Source organism: Heterocephalus glaber, unplaced genomic scaffold (assembly GCF_053883595.1).
Source record: "Heterocephalus glaber isolate CG9 unplaced genomic scaffold, H.glaber_assembly_v1.0 deba00001662, whole genome shotgun sequence".
Lineage (NCBI taxonomy): Eukaryota > Metazoa > Chordata > Mammalia > Rodentia > Bathyergidae > Heterocephalus > Heterocephalus glaber.
The window spans coordinates 16166749-16185215 of NW_028258403.1; the positions used below are offsets into that span (position 1 = coordinate 16166749).

At 39.6% G+C, this 18467-nt stretch overlaps 1 protein-coding gene and 1 pseudogene across 6 annotated transcripts in view; both read left to right on the forward strand.

The window, feature by feature from the left end:
* Positions 1 to 18467, forward strand: part of Prorp (protein only RNase P catalytic subunit) — a 115231-nt gene that overhangs the window by 79036 nt on the left and 17728 nt on the right. The window lies entirely within an intron of this gene.
* Positions 10611 to 10893, forward strand: LOC147822361 (signal recognition particle RNA; annotated as a pseudogene).

The window sequence follows — 18467 nt, forward strand, 5'->3', positions numbered from 1 at the left end:
TCTCCCAGATGCTGGGAAAAGTGACACTTCCCCTTAGTACTGTGTATTGTACCTATATCTGTTTTGTAATTTGTATCAGCAGATCATCCCTGTGCATCAACTGCGGCAGATCACTAGATGAGAACATCACTTCCGGTGCCATGGGTTTCAGATGCTTGCCTCCTGGTGTAAACCCTCCACGTTTACTTTCTCATTATTTGTGTTGGAGAAATTGTCATCAGCAATGAGACCAGTAGCTTTCTTTCCATCTACTTGAGATTTAACTGATAAATTATTAGAAGACTCTACTACTGTTTTTAGGTACCACACTAGTATCTCTGTGTGAGGGTTCTGCTACTTTTTAGATACTCTTATGAGACTTTAAACTCTGCCCCTTTGACACTTACTGTCTTGTATTTAATATGGGAAGTCATGTGTTCCACCATCCCCTCAGATTTCCTTAAAGTCTGACATATTTGGAAGAGACACGCTCTGTTAAGGAACTTGAGCAAGAATTGTACTTCTTCCTAGATACCTATCTCTTAACTATCATTATAGAGGCAGAGTTAGAAATTGTAGAAAAAAGAATGAATCTCCAGTACCAAAAAAAAAGAAAAAAGAATGAAGGATAAAAAAATAAAGTCAAGCCTCATCTTGAAAAAAAACCCAAAAAACTGGGCATGGTGGCGCATGCCTCTAATCCCAGCACTATGGAAGCCGAGCTAGGAGGTTGGGTGTGAGTTTGAGGCCAGCCTAGGCTACATAGTGAGTTCAAGGCCAGCCTGACCCTGTCTCAAAAACAAAAAATGTTTTAGATTCTACCTAGTATCATCATACTGTATACATCTGAAGACCTCTTCAATCATAGGAATCAAAATTTTTCTTAAATCTGACAAACATCTAACCTGTCAAGAACAAGCTGAGCTTGGTGGTGCATGCCTATAATCCCAGCACTGGGGGAGGCTGAGGCAATGGGGTCCACAGTGAGCTCAAGGGCAGTCTGAACTACATAGTAAGGCCTTGTCTCAAAACACAACCACCCCCCTCAAAAAAAACTATCAAGGACGGATATTATTTAGCAGACATTCACGTAGAATTTACTGTGGGATACATTTTCAGAGTACTTTATAAACAATAACTTATTTAATCCTCATAAGTTAGCAAGTCTCCTGTCAGACAGGAATCACTCCCAGTTACCATCTTACTAATGTGATAAAGAAACTGAGGTGTATAGAGGATAAGTAACATCCCTAAAGCTGCACAGCTAGTAGTGAAAGAGTTGGAATATGAATTTGAGAAATCTGGCTTCAGAGTCTATGCCCTAACCTTTACTTTATGTAGATGCTTCAATTTATTTTCTTCTACTGTAGAAAAATGCTACAACCTATACCAGAAAATATATAATGAGCATGAAATACTACGTTTTAAAACCAACTAATGAATTCAGGATTTTACCAAATATGCAGCACCTTAACCTTTTCAGATAGAACTTTCCCAAGGATTACTTAGTTACAATAGTCCCTGCCAGTGATTGTTGTGTACTTGGTCCTCCCACCCATTTCCCAACTTGAAAATTACATGGTTTGTATCCAGTTCTTGTTTGTGTATGTCTTGACTACAAGCTCCTTTTTGTTGGTTGCAGAATGTGTGGGATTGTGGAAAGTTTATTGTGCCCGGGGTTAGACTAATGATGTTCTTTCTTCCTTTGTTTTTTACCTTAATTACAGTTCTTGCCTGCTAATTATTCCTACCTGTGCAAGTTCACATTTATTTTTCTTCTCCATATAAGTTTTGCTAGTATCAGAAATTCTTCTTTAGGTATGCATAGGTTTTGTGTGCTTCTTTTTAAATGTATGAATCTTTATTATTTTGAGAGAAACTGTGTGGTTAACTTCATGTAGCGCAATAAACTATATATAAGCTTAGTAGGATGTCTAAGTAATTCTACTGAGACCTTAGATACTATGGTAGGGAATTTTTCTCCTGAAATGAAGAGAGTCCTAAGAAACAAAATTAGTAAACATAAAGCCAAGATTCTGTTTTTATTTTCCAGTACTGGGGTGCTCTACCACTTAACTACACCCCCGATTCTTTTTAGTTTTTATTTTGAGACAAGGTCTTGCTTTGAACTTCAGGCTGGCTTTGAACTCACTATGTAGCCCAGGCTGGCCTCAAACTCATGGAAATCCTCCTGCCTCAGCCTCCTTGTGTGCTGAGACTACAGGTGTGTGCCACCATACCCAGCTTTGAGACAGGGTCTTGCTAAATTGCCCAGGCTGGCCTCAAATTTAAATCCCCCTGGCGCAACCTCCAGAATAGCTGGGATGAGGGCACGTGCTACTGTGCCTGTCAGGATTCTGTTTAATACCTGCTTTTCTTCCCAACATCTGGTTAAGTTTTAAATTTTGTTTAAGCTTTCTTCTATGGTAGTTGTGACATTTCCCCAGCAGCTGTACAGCCTGTTGAATCTGTAAATTAAAGATTAAGCTGGGCAGCACACACCTGTAATCCCAGCACTTGGGAGGCTGAGGCAGGAGGATCCCCAACAGTTTGAGGTCAGCCTGGGCTACATAGAGAGACCCTGTATCCAAAAAAAAATAAAATACAGCTCATGCTCTTTTTAAATCACTTGCCCTTAGCCTAACCAAAGCTGTGACAAGCTATAACATCAAGTTGTCTCTGGACTGGACTACTAGTGACTTAATGACATCAGATATTATTCTCGAAAAAACTACCAGCTTAAATATGTATATTTTACTCTAGCTGCCATAGATTCTAGCTTTCTTAGTCCAAGAAATATTTAACAAAGACCTTCTGTTGTTGATCTTTATACTGTGATACTTCTCAAGAGAACCATTTGGTTTACTGTGAGCCATACAAACATCCAGATTTGAATATTCAGTGTTCTTTAAATCATTATTGACCTCTTTCCTGTGCTGGACACTGTACTAGGTACTCTGGCAGACACAAAAATGAACAAACTGCAGTTCCTCTCCTTGTCAAGGAGTTCATACTCTTGTAAATGCCCAAATTCTTATATGTAGGATGTTACAGGTAAGATAGTCAAGCAAAGGATTAAAAAAAAAAGCATAGTCTTAAGGAATTTCTATTTCTAGCTAAAGGAGATATGAACGAATGTCTTATGAAATAAGCATTTAATGTGGAGTCCTGTGCCCCGTCCCCCATATTGGGGCTTGAACCCAGAAGCTCAGTACTACTGACCTACATTTTAAAATTTTGAGACAGGGTCTTGCTAAATTTCCCAGGTTGGCCTTGAACTTTCAGTTTTCCTGCCTCAGCCTCCCTAGTCACTGGGATTATAGATATGTATCACTGCACCTATCTTAACTAGAGTCTAGGCAGATTAGGGTTTGTTTGTTTGTTTTTGTAACAGGACAAACTCAGGAGGCAGGCAACAGTACCACTGAGCTAAATCCCTGGCCCAGGGTTTTGATGACTAGAATTGAGGGGTGAGAAAAAAGGGCCGGTTCCATATATATGGCCCCTCAAACATTTATTGTTTCTTTGTGTCAAAATATTTACAATCATTTCTTACAGCTTTTTTGAGATACACAGTGTATTATTGTTATCTATAGTCACCCCACTGTGCAAAAGAACAGCAGACTTCTTTCTCCTCTCTAACTGTAACTTAGTATTTACCTTTTTTTTTTTTCTATTATCAGACTTGTGGTAACCTTACTGTGATGAGATTTAAGATGAAATTCAATACCCAGTTAAGTGTAGTTGGTTAACCAAACTTCTTATTGTCCTCATGATATTGGTTGTCTTTGGTTATCTCCAAAAACAAATGACTTCTTTATAATTTTAAAATGTAATTTTAATGGATTTCTCTTCACTTACCTTAAAAGCCATGTTATAACAATACAACATACTGGTGTTACATCGAATTGGGGGCATGAATATCACATACAGCCTGAGATCCCTTCTTCCAAGTTTCTCCAGAGGGTAAATCAGAGTCTGTCCATTACATTTTTTTTTTTTTTGGTACTGGAGATCGAACTCGGGACCTTGAGCTTTCGAGGCAGTCGCTGGAACCACTGAGCTAAATCCCCGGTCACTGTCCATTAGATTTTAATGTTCTTCTTCCTGTTTCATCCTGGCTGTCCCTGGGCAGGAGGAATCTCACCCAAAAAAGAGCCTCTTTAGGGCCAGGGATTTAGCTCATGTGGTTCCACCACCTGCCTTGCAAGCAAACCGAGTTCTTTCCCCGGTACCAAAAAAAAAGGGCTGGAAATGTAGCTCAGCTCTCCCTGGTTCAATCCCTAGAAATGGTCAAAAAAAATTTTTTTTAATTTAAAGTTATAAATAAAACTTAAAATCATAAGGGCTGTCTTTACAATATTAACTTTTAAAAGATAGTGGTCACCCCGGTACCCAAAAAAAAGGGCTGGAAATGTAGCTCAGCTCTCCCTGGTTCAATCCCTAGAAATGGTCAAAAAAAATTTTTTTTAATTTAAAGTTATAAATAAAACTTAAAATCATAAGGGCTGTCTTTACAATATTAACTTTTAAAAGATAGTGGTCATAGTAGCTCATTGCTGTAATCCCAGCACTCTGGGAGGTTGAGGCAGGAGGCTCACCACTAGTTTGAGGCCATCCTGGGCTACGTAGTTGAGATTCTATCTCCAAAAAAAAGAAAAAAAGATAATAACTAGTCCACTGAGTATTATTGCCTTTCCTTGTAGTGTGTGATAAAGGACAATATAACATGTAACTTTTAATAAATGTAGGTATTTTGAAAGAGCAGGAAGACATCAGCCTGTAGTATGTATTCTAGGGTTTTCATTTCAATTCATTCCCCTCCCCCAAAAATACCACGATTCCTACATGTCCTATAGGTGGCAGTACTTGTATGGAAAATATAATTTCATACGAGATACTTAGGAATGATTAGCAGATGGGGCCTTTAATGGGTAAGGTTCAATTGAAATGTTCTTCTTTTGTTAATTTTTCTTATTCACTGGATTTTTAAAACAATCGTTTCTTTTTTTTTTAAGTTTCATTTTTAATCATTATATTTCCACTCAGTTTTTTCTCACCATCATCTGACCTCCCCCCACCCCCTGCTTCATTTTTGTTTCAGAAATCACATGCTTTACAACCATTTTCTCTTTAGAGAACACTAATTGGAAAGTAGGTGACTACGCACTGATGAGATCCCACGTAACACTGTGTGTGTATTTTTTCTCAAGAACATTGAGTGCCAGATAGCGTTGTTGTAAATTCTGGTGGGGACAGGGAAAGCAGTGTCACATATGTTCCAAATTCATCTTCTTTACAAATCTACAGTTCCAGGGTGAATCGAGTCTGTCTTGGCACAGGGGAAAGTAGCTCATTCAGGAACAGGAAAAGCTGTTTTGTACCTCCCTAACCTTTGAGGAAGCTGCTGTGGGATTCATTGAGTGAGTGCTGAATACTGTTTTCATGCTAGGTATAGTGCTGGTTAGGTCCCCAGATTCCACAGATGAGAAGACATGCTACCTTCCCGTGGGCAGCCCTTAGTAAGTATGATGACTCAGGTAGTGCACATACAGAGAGTCCAGTCAGAGCAACATCACCGATTGTAACACACTTTACTTCCAGGTCTCCTTGTCTCAAAGTCTTTGAAAACACTTGAGGAAGGTGCTATGCTTTAATTAAAGAAGGTATACAAGTAGCAATCTGTTTTATAACCATGCATAGTAGAACAAGTGCCTAAGAGTCTATGTAGAAGTGGTAAATACTGTGCCACCAACTGGTTGGAGAAGGAAACACACACACACACACACACACACACACATTTGTTAATGTCTTTCTATTAGTTACCTGAGGCACGGGTAAGATTGGTTGCCTCTGGGGTGAGGAGCTAGGTAGCTGGAGATAGAGTTAGAAAATAACTTTTTATTAAAAGTCCTTTTACTTTAGAGTTTGAACCCATGTGAATTTAATACCCACACAAAAATAAAGTCACACTTTTACTTCCTTGGAACATCACATTAGCACATCTGAGGACAATATAACAATACATATCAGTAGTTTCTTATTTGATAGGTTGTATAACCTACTCAACTCCTAAACATATACTAGATAATAGAAAAGTATTCCTAAGGACCATGTAACTATAACATTTTTTGTTTTGGTTACAGGGAACTTCCCACTTTTTATTTTTCTCCCTGTCAACTAGTATATCCTGATAAACATCAAGTACCTGTGAGTGGGAGTGGTTCTTCCCAGAGAAGCCAACTGTAGATTTTTTTTAGATATCAAAGAGCTGCATGGTTTTGTTTGTTTGGTTTTGTTGTTTCAATGGAAATTACACATGGAGTGTGCTAGATAATCCTGGCAGAAAACGGATTGTGAACCAAAAACATACGGTTTAATAAGTCCATTTGTATTGCTCAAAATTTAGAGTAAGTTAGATTTTCTTCGTGTAGTGAATCATTTATAAAATACTATTGGAGGAGTCATACTAAGACATACAGAGGTATCATTGCTCTTTCAATTTTTATAGCTTAAATTTCAAAATATTGGAAATACGAAAAACATTCCATAGATTTCAGCCGTGCCTCATGGGTTTAGATATTCTGTACGTTTATGAGTGGTGTAAAGATAATGTTAAAGATTGGTGTTTGTTTGTTTGTTTTATTTTGTTTTTTGAGTCAAGGTCTCACTATTCCAAGCTGGCCTTGAACTTACTATGTTCTCTACACTGTCCTCAAACTTGTGGTCATCCTCCTGCCTCAGCCTCCCAAGTGCTGGGATTAACAGGTGTATGCCACCACACCCAGCTTATTTATTTCATTTTATTTTATTTTGAGACAGAATCTTTCTAAGCTGACCAAACTGACCTGGAACTTGAGATCCACCTGCCTTAGGCTCCACAGTAGCTGAGATTATAGGCATGCACCACTGTACTTGGCTCTCATGGATACTTTTGATAGGAAAAGGGGAATTGGATAAACTTTTCTCAGCATGTTTATTCTACCAACAAGAAGAAATCTCCATGTATGCTAACATGGTCCTTCTAGTCTTCTTTATTATGTAATTTTTGCTCAGCCCTTAAAAATCCATGCTGGAGCACAGTAAAACCGGCAAGACCCTCCAAACTGGTACTATCATCTTTTCTAATCCAGACTTCGGGATTTTTTGACTCCCTTAATCTCTCCCATCTGTAAGAAGTCTTGCCCTAACATATATTTCATCTCTCTTCTGAGCTTTCAAATTCAGTTTTGTCCTTTCCTTTTATTAATTCATTCACTCATTAAAAAAATACTGATTGATCATCTTAAGCTTCAGGCCCTGTTGTTTGTGCCAGGGTTACAGTAGTGAATGAATCAAAGCTTCTTGTGCTGCTTTTAAGAGACTTGCCATCGGGGCTGAGAACTGCCTGACTCCCTCAGGCTGGCCTCAAACTCATGGTGCTCCTCTTGTCTCAGGCTCCCAAGTGCTGGGACTACAGGCGCGCGCCACCACACCTGGCTTCCTTCTCTTCTCTTTTCTTCCCTTCCCCTTCCCCTTCCACTCCCTTCTCTCTCTCTTTCTCTCTCTCTCTTTCCTTCCTTTTCTTCCCCTCTCCCTCTCTCCCTTTCCTTTCTTCCTTTTCTCCTTCCTCCCTCTCTCCCCTCTCGTCTCCCTCTCTCATTCCTTCTCCTTCTCTTCTCCCTTTCCTTTCCCCCTCTTCTCCTTGCACAGGAAAACGTGGATGCTTTTTAAAGTTTCTTTTCCCTCACAATGATCACAGGCTCATGTTTTTTCCTGAACTATGCAGTCATTCTTCTACCTTCATTTGTGGTTGGTAAATGTGCAGTTATTTAAAAGCCTGTAACCCTGCATTATAAAGACAAAGCTGCATTTCATATATTTATTAGGAAAAGAGTTGTGGAAAATAATGCCATTGAACTCCGTTACACCATTATCTTATCTACTGACTGCCCAGTTCTCTTAAGTTATTTAAAGCTCAGATTTTCCTTGTGCCTAAAATATAGAGCTAAAAACACATGTTAACAATACATACATCACCCCTGCTCCCGGTTTAGAAAATAACTTTTAATTTATCTAGAAAACCTTTCAAGGCGAGACTCACTATTAGAATGCAATATATGTTGAAAGAGGTGGAAAAACTGAGAAATATGTTTACTTGCATATCATCATTGTTAAAATCAGATGGAAAGGTTTAGAGATTGTGCAATCAGGGAATATTTTCTATGCACAAATTGCATAGCTGTGTATTTAACAGTCATGAACAATTAGACCCAAGGATACTTGGATTCAAATCTGCTTTGGAAACTGATTTTTCCAAATATTTTGTTTCCTGGATCTTTATTGAGATAATCAGTATCAGGTATCAGCTCCACGAAGAACTTATCCCCTGTGAGGTAGCCTTGTTTTTCTTTGGTCTTTTCCATGTCCAGGCTCTTAAATTTCATCTCTATTGTAAACCTCATCCTTACAGTCCACTGAGGAAACTTGGTCTCAAATCATTTTTGGACATAAGCTAATCACATATAAGACACGAAGGTCCTATACCCCTAGTCTCACTTCTCGTTGGCACTTTTCCTTCATTCCTTTTATACTTCAAACATGATTAACTATCAAATCCTTTCCACTTTCAACTATCATTCCCTGTTTTGTTTTTTTTGGGTACCGGGACCCAAACTCGGGACCTTGTGCTTGCTAGGCAGATGGGACCACTGAGCTAAATCCCTGGCCCATTTCCTGTTTTTAATATTTTATAACTGAATGCTTAACTATGGGCACTTTTATACATCTTCACTGCTTAACTCTTCTATCTTCCCCATGACTTCTGAAGGAAAAGGAAGCTAGTATTTGTTGAGTACCTTCTGTGGGCCAAGCAAAGGTGCCTTGCTGGGCATGTGTGATGAAGCCTCTTTGATGTTCACCCCCATTACATAGTTATGGTACCCGCCCCCTCAGAACGAGGAAACCAAGGCCCTGAAATGGTAAGTAACTTACCTCATAGCCAGTAAGTGGCAGTCACAGGATTAGACATGTCTCATTCAAAGTCCACATTCTGTGCCCTGTAACACAGTTCTTTGTATTTCAATCTTTTGATCCCCTTTCTTGAAATAGCACTCTGGGCTCTTAGTGACATGCTTTTCTGATTTTTTGATTCTCATAGATCTCCATTACTTACATCACTAACTCAAACAGCTTGCTTGCTCCAGTCCCTTTTCTCCTCATCTAAACTTTTCAAACTGGGGTGCAATTTCTTTCTTGCTACCCATTCACTCCCTAAACCCTAAGACCACTGAAATTTGGTTCAACCCCCATTGCTCCATTGAAATTGCTTTCCTTAAAGCCATCAGTAATTTTCTGATTGCCAGTTCCAGTGGACATATTATAATTCTTGGGGGTTTTTTGGTACCGGGGATCGAACTCGGGACCTTGCGCTTGTAAGAAAAAAATTAGATATATTATCAGCTCATTACGTAAGGCAAACAAAACTGAACATACAGCGTACATGCTTATTCCAAATGAACACATGTTTCTTTTTTTTTTTTTTTGGTACCATGGATCCAACTTGGGACCTTGTGCTTGTGCAGCAGGCACTGGAACCACTGAGCCAAATCCCCAGCTTGAACACATATTTTTCTTTGTTCGTGTTTTATTTGAAGGATCAGAAACTAACATTTTTTTCAGGTGTTTTTTTTTTTTTTTTAACTCGTACACGTTTGTAGTGCAGTTTTGTTACATTCCTCGTGTGGAGTTTGTACATGTACATAACTCATTTTAATTCTCTTTTCATCCTTTTTCACTCTACTCCATACCTTGAGACCATAATGTTAAGTGAAATAAACCAGAGACACAAGCTTAAATATCATGTGGGTTCTCTTATATGTGAACCCCAAAGTATAAATAAAGATCAAAATCTAAAATATATTAAATTCTATTAAAGCTGGACACTGTGCTTAAGCAATCCTATGAAGTAAATAATTAAATTCCCATTTTTCAAATGAAGAAATAGAGGTGCAATTAAGTTACCTCCCTGCAATCATAAATACAAGTAACAGATCCAGAATTCAAATCCAGTCAAACTCAAAGTCTGTGGTCTTCTCAGGAATCACACTGTCATGCGCCAGGGTATGCGACTGTAAATCCCAAACTTACCTATGGAGCCCCCACCCCTCACTAGGTAGTTGTATGGATTTGTTTGCATCTGTAAATTCAGACAGCCTAACCCAGTGCCTGACACTGGCATTTGGAGAATAAGTGTGGATGGGAAAATGATGCAAAGTAGCAGTGTTGTAGGAAAAGTAACCTAGCAGTGGTCTAGGACAATCTAGACATTGAAAGATGAACCAGGAGGCCTAGTGACATCTTGAACTAAAGTGATGAAAATAAAATCTGAAAAGGAGGAAAGGGGCCAGAAGCTGTGCCCATGTCTGTAATCTCAGCTTCTCAGGAAGCAGAGGCAGAATGATCAAAAATTTGAGGTCAGACTGTGTAACTTAGCGAGATCATGTCTCAAAATTTTTAAATTTTTTAAAAGGTCTGGGGTGTAGTTCAGTGGTAGAGCACTTGCCTGGCATGTGCAAGGCCCTGGATTCAATCCTCAGTACTTTAAAAAAACAAAGAAGAAAGGGCTGCACGCCTCAGAACCTGCCTGCCCTCCCAGATACTATATTTGGAAGGGTGAAGCAGAGGGATTGCTTTTGCCCAGGAGTTCCAGGCTGTAGAGTGCTAACCCCATTGGTTGTCCACACTAAATTCAGCATCAGCATGGTGACCTCTTGGAAGTGAGGGACCACCAGTTTGTTTGAGAAAGGGTGAGTCCCTCCAGGTCAGAAACAGAACAGATCAAAGGATCAAAGCTTCCCTGTTGATCCATAGTGGGTCTGCACCTTTGAGTAAGCCCTGCACTCTAGCCTGGGCTACAGAAAGAATCAGTCTCAATCAATCTCTCTCTCCTTCCTCCCTCATACTTTGCCACTGAGCTACATCCCTGCCCTTTTTATTTTTTATTTTGAAACAGGGTCTGGGTAAGTTGCCCAGACTAGTTTAGATCTTGGAATCCTCATAAGTAACTGGGATTATAGTCATGTGCCACCACACCCAGTTTAAGAGCTTTTGAAAAATGTCCGCTCTGTTTTCATTAAAACGTCTTCATTCTTTTAAAATCTTAACCTTTTAAGGTAATACATACATGTTGACTGTGCTTTCACAGCCCACCAGTAATGATGGGTAAACTTTGACAGCTTACAAAGCCCTTTTATTGGTATTACCTGATTTGATCCTCAAATATCCATGTGGACTAAGTAGTTTTATTTTTCTCATTTAACGTATAAAGAAACTGGCTTAAAACTAAATGATTTGCCAGAATTAATCACTCCATAATACACTCAGTCAATATCCTGTGCTTTTTCCACAGGTGTTCTGCTTCCCCAAAGTCAAACATTGATTTATTTTTTTTTTTTTTTCAAAACACATGATCAAGTTGAAACCCCCCTCAGCATTTGAATACCAGTTTGGCAGCATATATATATTATACATTAAGAGTTGATTAAATCAGATAATGGCCCAGTGAAGAACAAAAACACTATGGTTCATAAAAGAACATCACTAAAAAAAAAAAAAAAAAAGAACATGGCTAGCCTACTATAACAGCACTCTTGTGCCCTTTGATAGGACGCAGGTATATATTGCCTTATTTCTTTGTCATTTCATGCATTGTCTCTGAGAATAATGTAAATGGAATCATACCAGTGTTGGGTTAATTCAGTGGTATGTGATGTTGAGACAAATTCCCCACTCAAATGAACTGTCCTGCCCTGTCTAACTAAAGAAAAGCAAGGGTCTTCTGCTCTGGCCTCTATAGAAAAAAAAAAAAATCAGAGAAGTTTTTGAAAGAGAAGACTTGGTAGGAATGTTGTAGTGGTTGGCAATTAGAGTTGATTATTTATAAATCATTTTACTACCACCAAAGAAAGCTGCAACTCCAACAGCTCCCTTGCATTCTGCATGTACACAGTCTTATTATAGCATTCTTGAAAAATACTGTGGCTACTACTTCCTGGGTGGTGGTCAACTTTTAAGCCATTTTTTTCCTGATTTAAAAATTTACCCAAATGGGTTTTCTTATTTTGTGCTTGTTTATTCCCATCCATAGCTACATGTGCGTGTGTCTCTGTGTGTCTGTATGTGTATAGTCACCGGCATTTCTAAGGCAACCACTTGTGTTTTAAGATAGCACATAATTTAGAGACAATGCCACCCACCTTCTCTTAGAGATGTCACTTTTCTTTTGCTGTAGTTATTAGCTATCTAGGTGTTGGAGGAGAACGTTTTAAGTTGGACCTCTCATTTTTAAATTCTACAACATATTAGTTATTGTTTTCTAGCTACAAGATTATTCTTAGAAGTTAATGTCTTCGCCTGTGATTTTGAAGAATTATGAATATCCCACCTGTAGTTTAGGTGTGTATTTACTGAATAGGGTAAAGTCTCTTGGAATGTTTATTTTTACATAAGATTAAAAACATTAGGAACAGTTTTTTTAATCTTGATTTTCTTCAGCAATGTTGATAAATATAGTTGCTTGAATGATAGTGGCTAGGTGTGGTGGCACACATCTGTAGTTCCAGCACTCAGGAGGCTGAGGGAAGAGGATCTCTGCGAGTTTGAGCCCAGCCTGAGTATAGCGAGATAAGAGATACGTCTCAAAAAAAAAAAAATTAATAAAGATGGAATGTACAACCTCACATCTTGCTTGTTTGTTTTATCAGTGTGAAGGCAGTTCATATTGAATGAAAGTAAAGGAGAACTGACCCCTGCCACCTCCTTCATTTTTGTTAAATCTCCACTTGGAGGAAGCTTTAGGAACAATCTTGCCATCAAAGAGATCTAGGTAAAAAATCTGACTCTGTCACTGACGACATTGCCCTGGACAAATAACTTCATGCTTAGGCATTTAAAAGTTAACAAGCTAAGATCAGAATTTTAACTTCTCTCTCTCTCCTTCTCCCTCTGCCTATCCTCTCCTTCCTTAGGTCAGACCTCTGCTTCTTTCTCTGTGCTCTGTTTTGCTGGTAACACCCTCCATCTAGCAGCCCACACTATCAGCGATTTCCGCTTCCTTATTCTCCACCTTGACTAGACCAACATTCTGCTCCGATCTTCTCCTAAACCACCATAATCCCTCTTGACCCTGCATTGTTCAACATGGTAGCTACTAGCCAGGGTGGCTGTTGAGCATTTGAAATGTGTCTAAACCAATTGAGATATTCTGTCACTCCAGATTTCAAAGGCAGTATTTCAAAAGAAAATATCTCAATAATTACTGCATTGATTTTTTTGGATGGTGTCGGGAATCGTACCCAGGACCTCATGCATGGTAGTGCTGTACCACTGAGTGACACCTCCAGCCCTGAAATTGTATTTTTGGTACTGTGGGTTAAATAAAAATATTCCTTATTTCAAATGTTTTGTTTTTTAGTGTAACTGCCAAATCTATAGTTATATTCGTGGCTCACATTTTTTCCTCTTGAAAAACACTGCTCTAATCTGTTTTGTTCGTAGACCCTTTTTATCTCTATTTCTGAAGTCTGATAAGAGGTCTTCTACATTCTTTTTTTTTTTTTAAGGCAGTGAAGGTGGCTTATTTGAAAGAGGCAACAAGGTACCCTCTAAAGGGTGAGAGCTGGCCAGTGAACACCTCACAGCAGCCCCACGGATAAGGGGAGGAGGTCTTTTGTATCTAAAATTCCTGGATTGGCTTCCCCCTCATGCAAATTAGACAATGCGATGGTTGTCCTATTGAAAACTCACTTGGCTTGGTTCCAGATTTAAACTGTCCTATAGAAAGACTTGCTTGGCATTCTTCAAGATGTAAATAAAGGATTGAAAATAGCACTCTTCTGATTGGGTCTGCATACAGCGCCAGATTCAAATGAAGAATTGAAAATACTGCTTTCTGTTTGGGTCTGTGTACTGTGATCAGGAGTTGTGGAGTCACTTTGAGTCTTGTGTTTTGTGTGTGTCCTTTGGGTTTGTATGACCTTTGACACATTCTGCCCAGTTAGCTGTCCGGTTTCCCCAAGCCCTGATCTCCTACCTCATTTCCCCCTGGGAGACATAATCCCCATCATTCTTTTTTGTTTGTTTGTTTGGGGTTTTTTGTTGTTGTTGTTGTTTTGGGGGGGTTGAAACAGGGTCTCACTATGTAATTCAGACTGGCCTTGAACTCTTGGCAGTCCTGCCTCAGCTTCCCAAGTGCTGGGATTATAGACATGTACCACCATGCCCAGCATCCCCATCATTCTTTATGTGATGATGAGAGAGTGGCAGTCTCTTCTTATAGCTGCTTCCTGCTGAAAGGGGCTGTAGGTCCTACCTGCTGGGGATTATGTGCTCTCTGGCTACCTTGGGATATTGGGGCTTACTAGTCTGGCTTGTAAGAAGCTGTCAGAAGATGAAGAGAAAATGATTAGTGCCTGTTTGTCAGGAATTGTGGCCTTGCTGCCTTCTTGACCTCCGTGAGAATGCTCTTTCTGAAGCAGACATGTGAAAGTGTCACTTGCCTGAGGCTTCTGTACCCAAAACTCCAGATCCTCTGTACGCTATGCAAGAATCTTGATGGGTTGACTCCTGCTTACCTCTTAGCCTCATCTCTCACCTCTCCTCATCTCCTGCTTCCTTCCATCTTGTACAGTACATTCCACTAATCATAAAGTTCCTATTTTCTGCTCAACATGCCATGCTCTTTCATTCATCTTGAATGCTGTCCCTTCTCCTCACCTCCATGTGACTTGGAAGTTCCATTTTAACTTCTAGAACTTTCTGTTCATCTCTGCTTCCACTCTTAAAGCAGCTCTCCTAGTACCTTTTATTTATTCCCTGTGGAGTCTAATTTCCTTGAGGGAAGGGACTAGGTCTTGTTCACTCTTACATCCGTCTATGCTTCAGACAGTACCTGAACAGAGCAGCTTCATTCACTTGGTCAGTTTTTATGTTTTGTGTGTGGTATTAGAATTGTGTAGATTACAGTGCTTTATTTCTATGTCTGTCTCCCTACTATGGAATGAATTCATTGAGGAAAAGAACTGAATCTTTTTTTTTTTGGTACCGGAGATCGAACTCAGGACCTTGCGCTTGCAAGGCAGGCACCAGAACCACTGAGTTAAATCCCCGGCCCTAGAACTGAATCTTATTGATGTAAACTTCTGAATGTCCCAGCTCCTCAAGGTCATCTATGAACATCAAATAAAGATAGTTGTGTAGAGTGACTCTGACTGAGTCTGCTGTGCATGCATACTGCTAACTTTCAGACTGACCTTTAGATACAGTTGCTCAGAGGGCTCCTGACTTAGATCTCTAGGAACCCTTTTTAATCTTAGGTCTCTGTGATTACCTGTGCTGTTGTTACTGTTATTTAACCTTTAGGTTATTTTTCTTCATTTACAAAGGTATACATGGGGTTTTGGGGGGGTCAGGGATCAAATAATACCCAGTAATACAAAGTGAAAATTGTCTCCCAAATCCTATTCCCCAGAAGAACCCCGCTGATAACCATTTAGCATGACTCTTTCAAGAGTACTTTAAGCACATAGATTTGTTATTTTGCACAAAAAAGCCATAGCTAAGCATACTGTTCTATTATTTCCATTTTCTTTGCCCTATTCTTTTTGGGGTTTTTTGTTTTTTTGGTACCAGGAATCGAACTCGGGACCTTGAGCTTGTGAGGCAGGAGGCAGGACCACTGAGTTAAATCCCTGGCCCTTCCATTTTCTTTAATATATCTTTGAAAGTATATTTTGGAAGTATCTTTAAGATGCGAGATTAGGGTCCTGTTCTGTAGGGTGACTTTGCTCCTGTCCCAGGTAGAGTGCTGTACGAGGCTGACTTCTTTCACAGTCCAGTGACCATTCCTCACTCTATTTGCAGAGCTCCCCCAAAACCGAAGGAGCTCCTACTCCAAAGGTTGGAGGATATGACCCTGAGGGAAATGCAAAATATCTTTAGAATTTTTTTTAGCTTAAAAGTTAGTGCAGGTCTTGCATCCAAAGATACCAAAGCATATCTGTGGTTTTTTCATGTCAAAAAACAAGGATAGGGCCAGGGATTTACCTCAGTGGTTTCACGGCCTGCTGCCCAAGTGCAAGGACCCGAGTTCGATCCCCAGTACCAAAAAAAAAAACAACAAACAAACAAGGACAGTCTCCCCCAAAATAGAACCTGAAGTAAATTTTTCGCTTCAGGAGGATATACTTTGTCTTTTAGCTTCAAGTATTCCCAACATATTGCCAAGCACTGCTGTTTACCCCGGGTGAGAAAAATAGAGTTAGACTTCCCAACCAAAGTACCTAGGATTTCCCACAATTCACTTAAGACAGATGGAGCACTAATTGCTCCTGAAATAGTCATAGTCACAGATGGCTGTAGAATAAAGGGTAGGATTCAGAAGGGAATGTTTTGAAAAGAAAGGAGTTAGAATTGAAAGTTACATAGCACAAGATGGTTACTGATCAAGAGCATGGGTTTGAGGTTAGAATTGTGTAGGTTTTAGCTTTGCTGTCCTGTTCACTGGTCTGTGACTTTGAGATAATGTCTTCCCCTTGCTGAGCCTCAGTTTTCTCCTATGTAAAAGGAGACTAAGAGGAGATGGTTATAATGGCACCAAATCCACAGGATATTCTATGAGGATTTAAAGTACTTGTGATATATAATTGCCCTGGAACTCATAGCTAGTGGAGGAAAATTAAAGATTCTTTTTGTTTTACACCACTTTTTAATCTATTTACCTGAAAAAAGGAGTCTCAAAACAGCTCTTCTACTGCAAACCAACTCTTCCCACCCATGCCTCTGCCTTGATTAGAGAAGTACAGTGAACACAGTTGTCTCATTTATACTCTTAAGTCCCCCACAACACGCTCCCTCAAATCACATCCCCATTATTGCTTCCTGTCATTTACAGTTTCTGTGTTCCCACTTCTACCAAGAGAAGCAGAAGTAAGAGCAATGTGAAGGTTTGGGGATTTCTAAAAACTGTTCTTAAGTCCTCATTATGTTAAACTATAGTTATATGAATGTAATTTTTTTTTTGTACTGGGGATTGAACTCGGGACTTTGTGCTTGTGAGGCAGGCGCGGTGCCACTGAGCTAAATCCCCAGCCCTATGAATGTAATATTTGACAGATCTTTTCTCTGGGAAACACAAAAGAATTTCCCCCATTAGAGACTTTAATGTATTAATTTTTTAGAAGGCAGGAATATTATGTTTTTGCATATACAGTATGACAGTTACACAATTATAAGAGTTCATTAAATTTAAATTTAAGACAGAAATCTTCGGTTTCATTTCTTTTTTCTCCACATTTTGCATGTGGAAAAACAGGCTCTTAATTTGCCTTAAGGGTATAGGGTACATTGCTGAGCATGAACAATTAAGGTTAAACATATGAGCTTATATGTTTTTGCATTTTAAAAATGGTAGAGTTGGTTGGGGATTTAGCTCAGTGGTTTCGCCGCCTGCAGCTCAAGCACAAGGACCCGAGTTCGATCCCCGGTACAAAAAAATGGTAGACTACTGGTGATTCCGTGTGGCTCTTGATATCAAGTCTGTGTGTGTGTGTGTATGTGTGTGTGTGTGAGTGTGTGAAATGTATAATGTATAAAGGAGACTGTTTAAAGGTATGGCTTAAAAATAAATTGATGAAATTAATACCTCTGTACCCACTGGTTGGTTAAGAAGCTCTCCTACGTGCTTATCTAACCCTTCTTCTTTCCCTTCCTAACCTCTTCTTCCCTTACTCTCAACCCAGCTGGTAACAGTCTTGACTTCTGAGAAAATAATTTTCTAGCTTTTCATTGTTTAGATTTGAAAAACAGTAGGAAGTTCAACCTCTAGCTGTGTGGCAAAAGGCAATATTGTCACTACTAGATGAGAGCCCCCTGGAGAACATTCGGCTTTGTCTCTGGGAACCCCTCCTAGGGGAGTCAGAGTTCACGCTCATACATGAGTCCTAAGAAACAGCGTATCATAGACAGGCAGAGCCATTGTTGAACTGTGTACATGACATCCACCAGAAATATGATAAAAAAGAATGTGCTTTACTTTCTGCCCCTACACTCACGGTGGCTTTCCTTCAGCTTTCAGGAGTAGATCAAAATAGAACTTTCTTGCATTTTAAATAAAATGTCTTCACTGATCCAGGTAGCATGGCATGCCGAGCTTTGTGGATGTTATTAGGATGAGCCATGTACAAGCACTCAGGCATTCCATGCTCAGGTTAAAATGATGGTGTGGTGGCAGCAGCGGGGATCTCAACAATGACAGTCCCTAGTGTGAAGCTGTCTCTTGAGTCTCTTTTCAGTCTGAGCTCATTGCCTTCTATCTCTGACACACAGCCGTCATCATGGCTGGGATGGCATGGGATCACCCTTCATCATCCTCCTGGGGATTCCCATTGCTTCTCTCCTACATTGAACCTCCTGTCTCTCTTTCTTGAGTTTGTCTCTCTAGTGAAAAATTC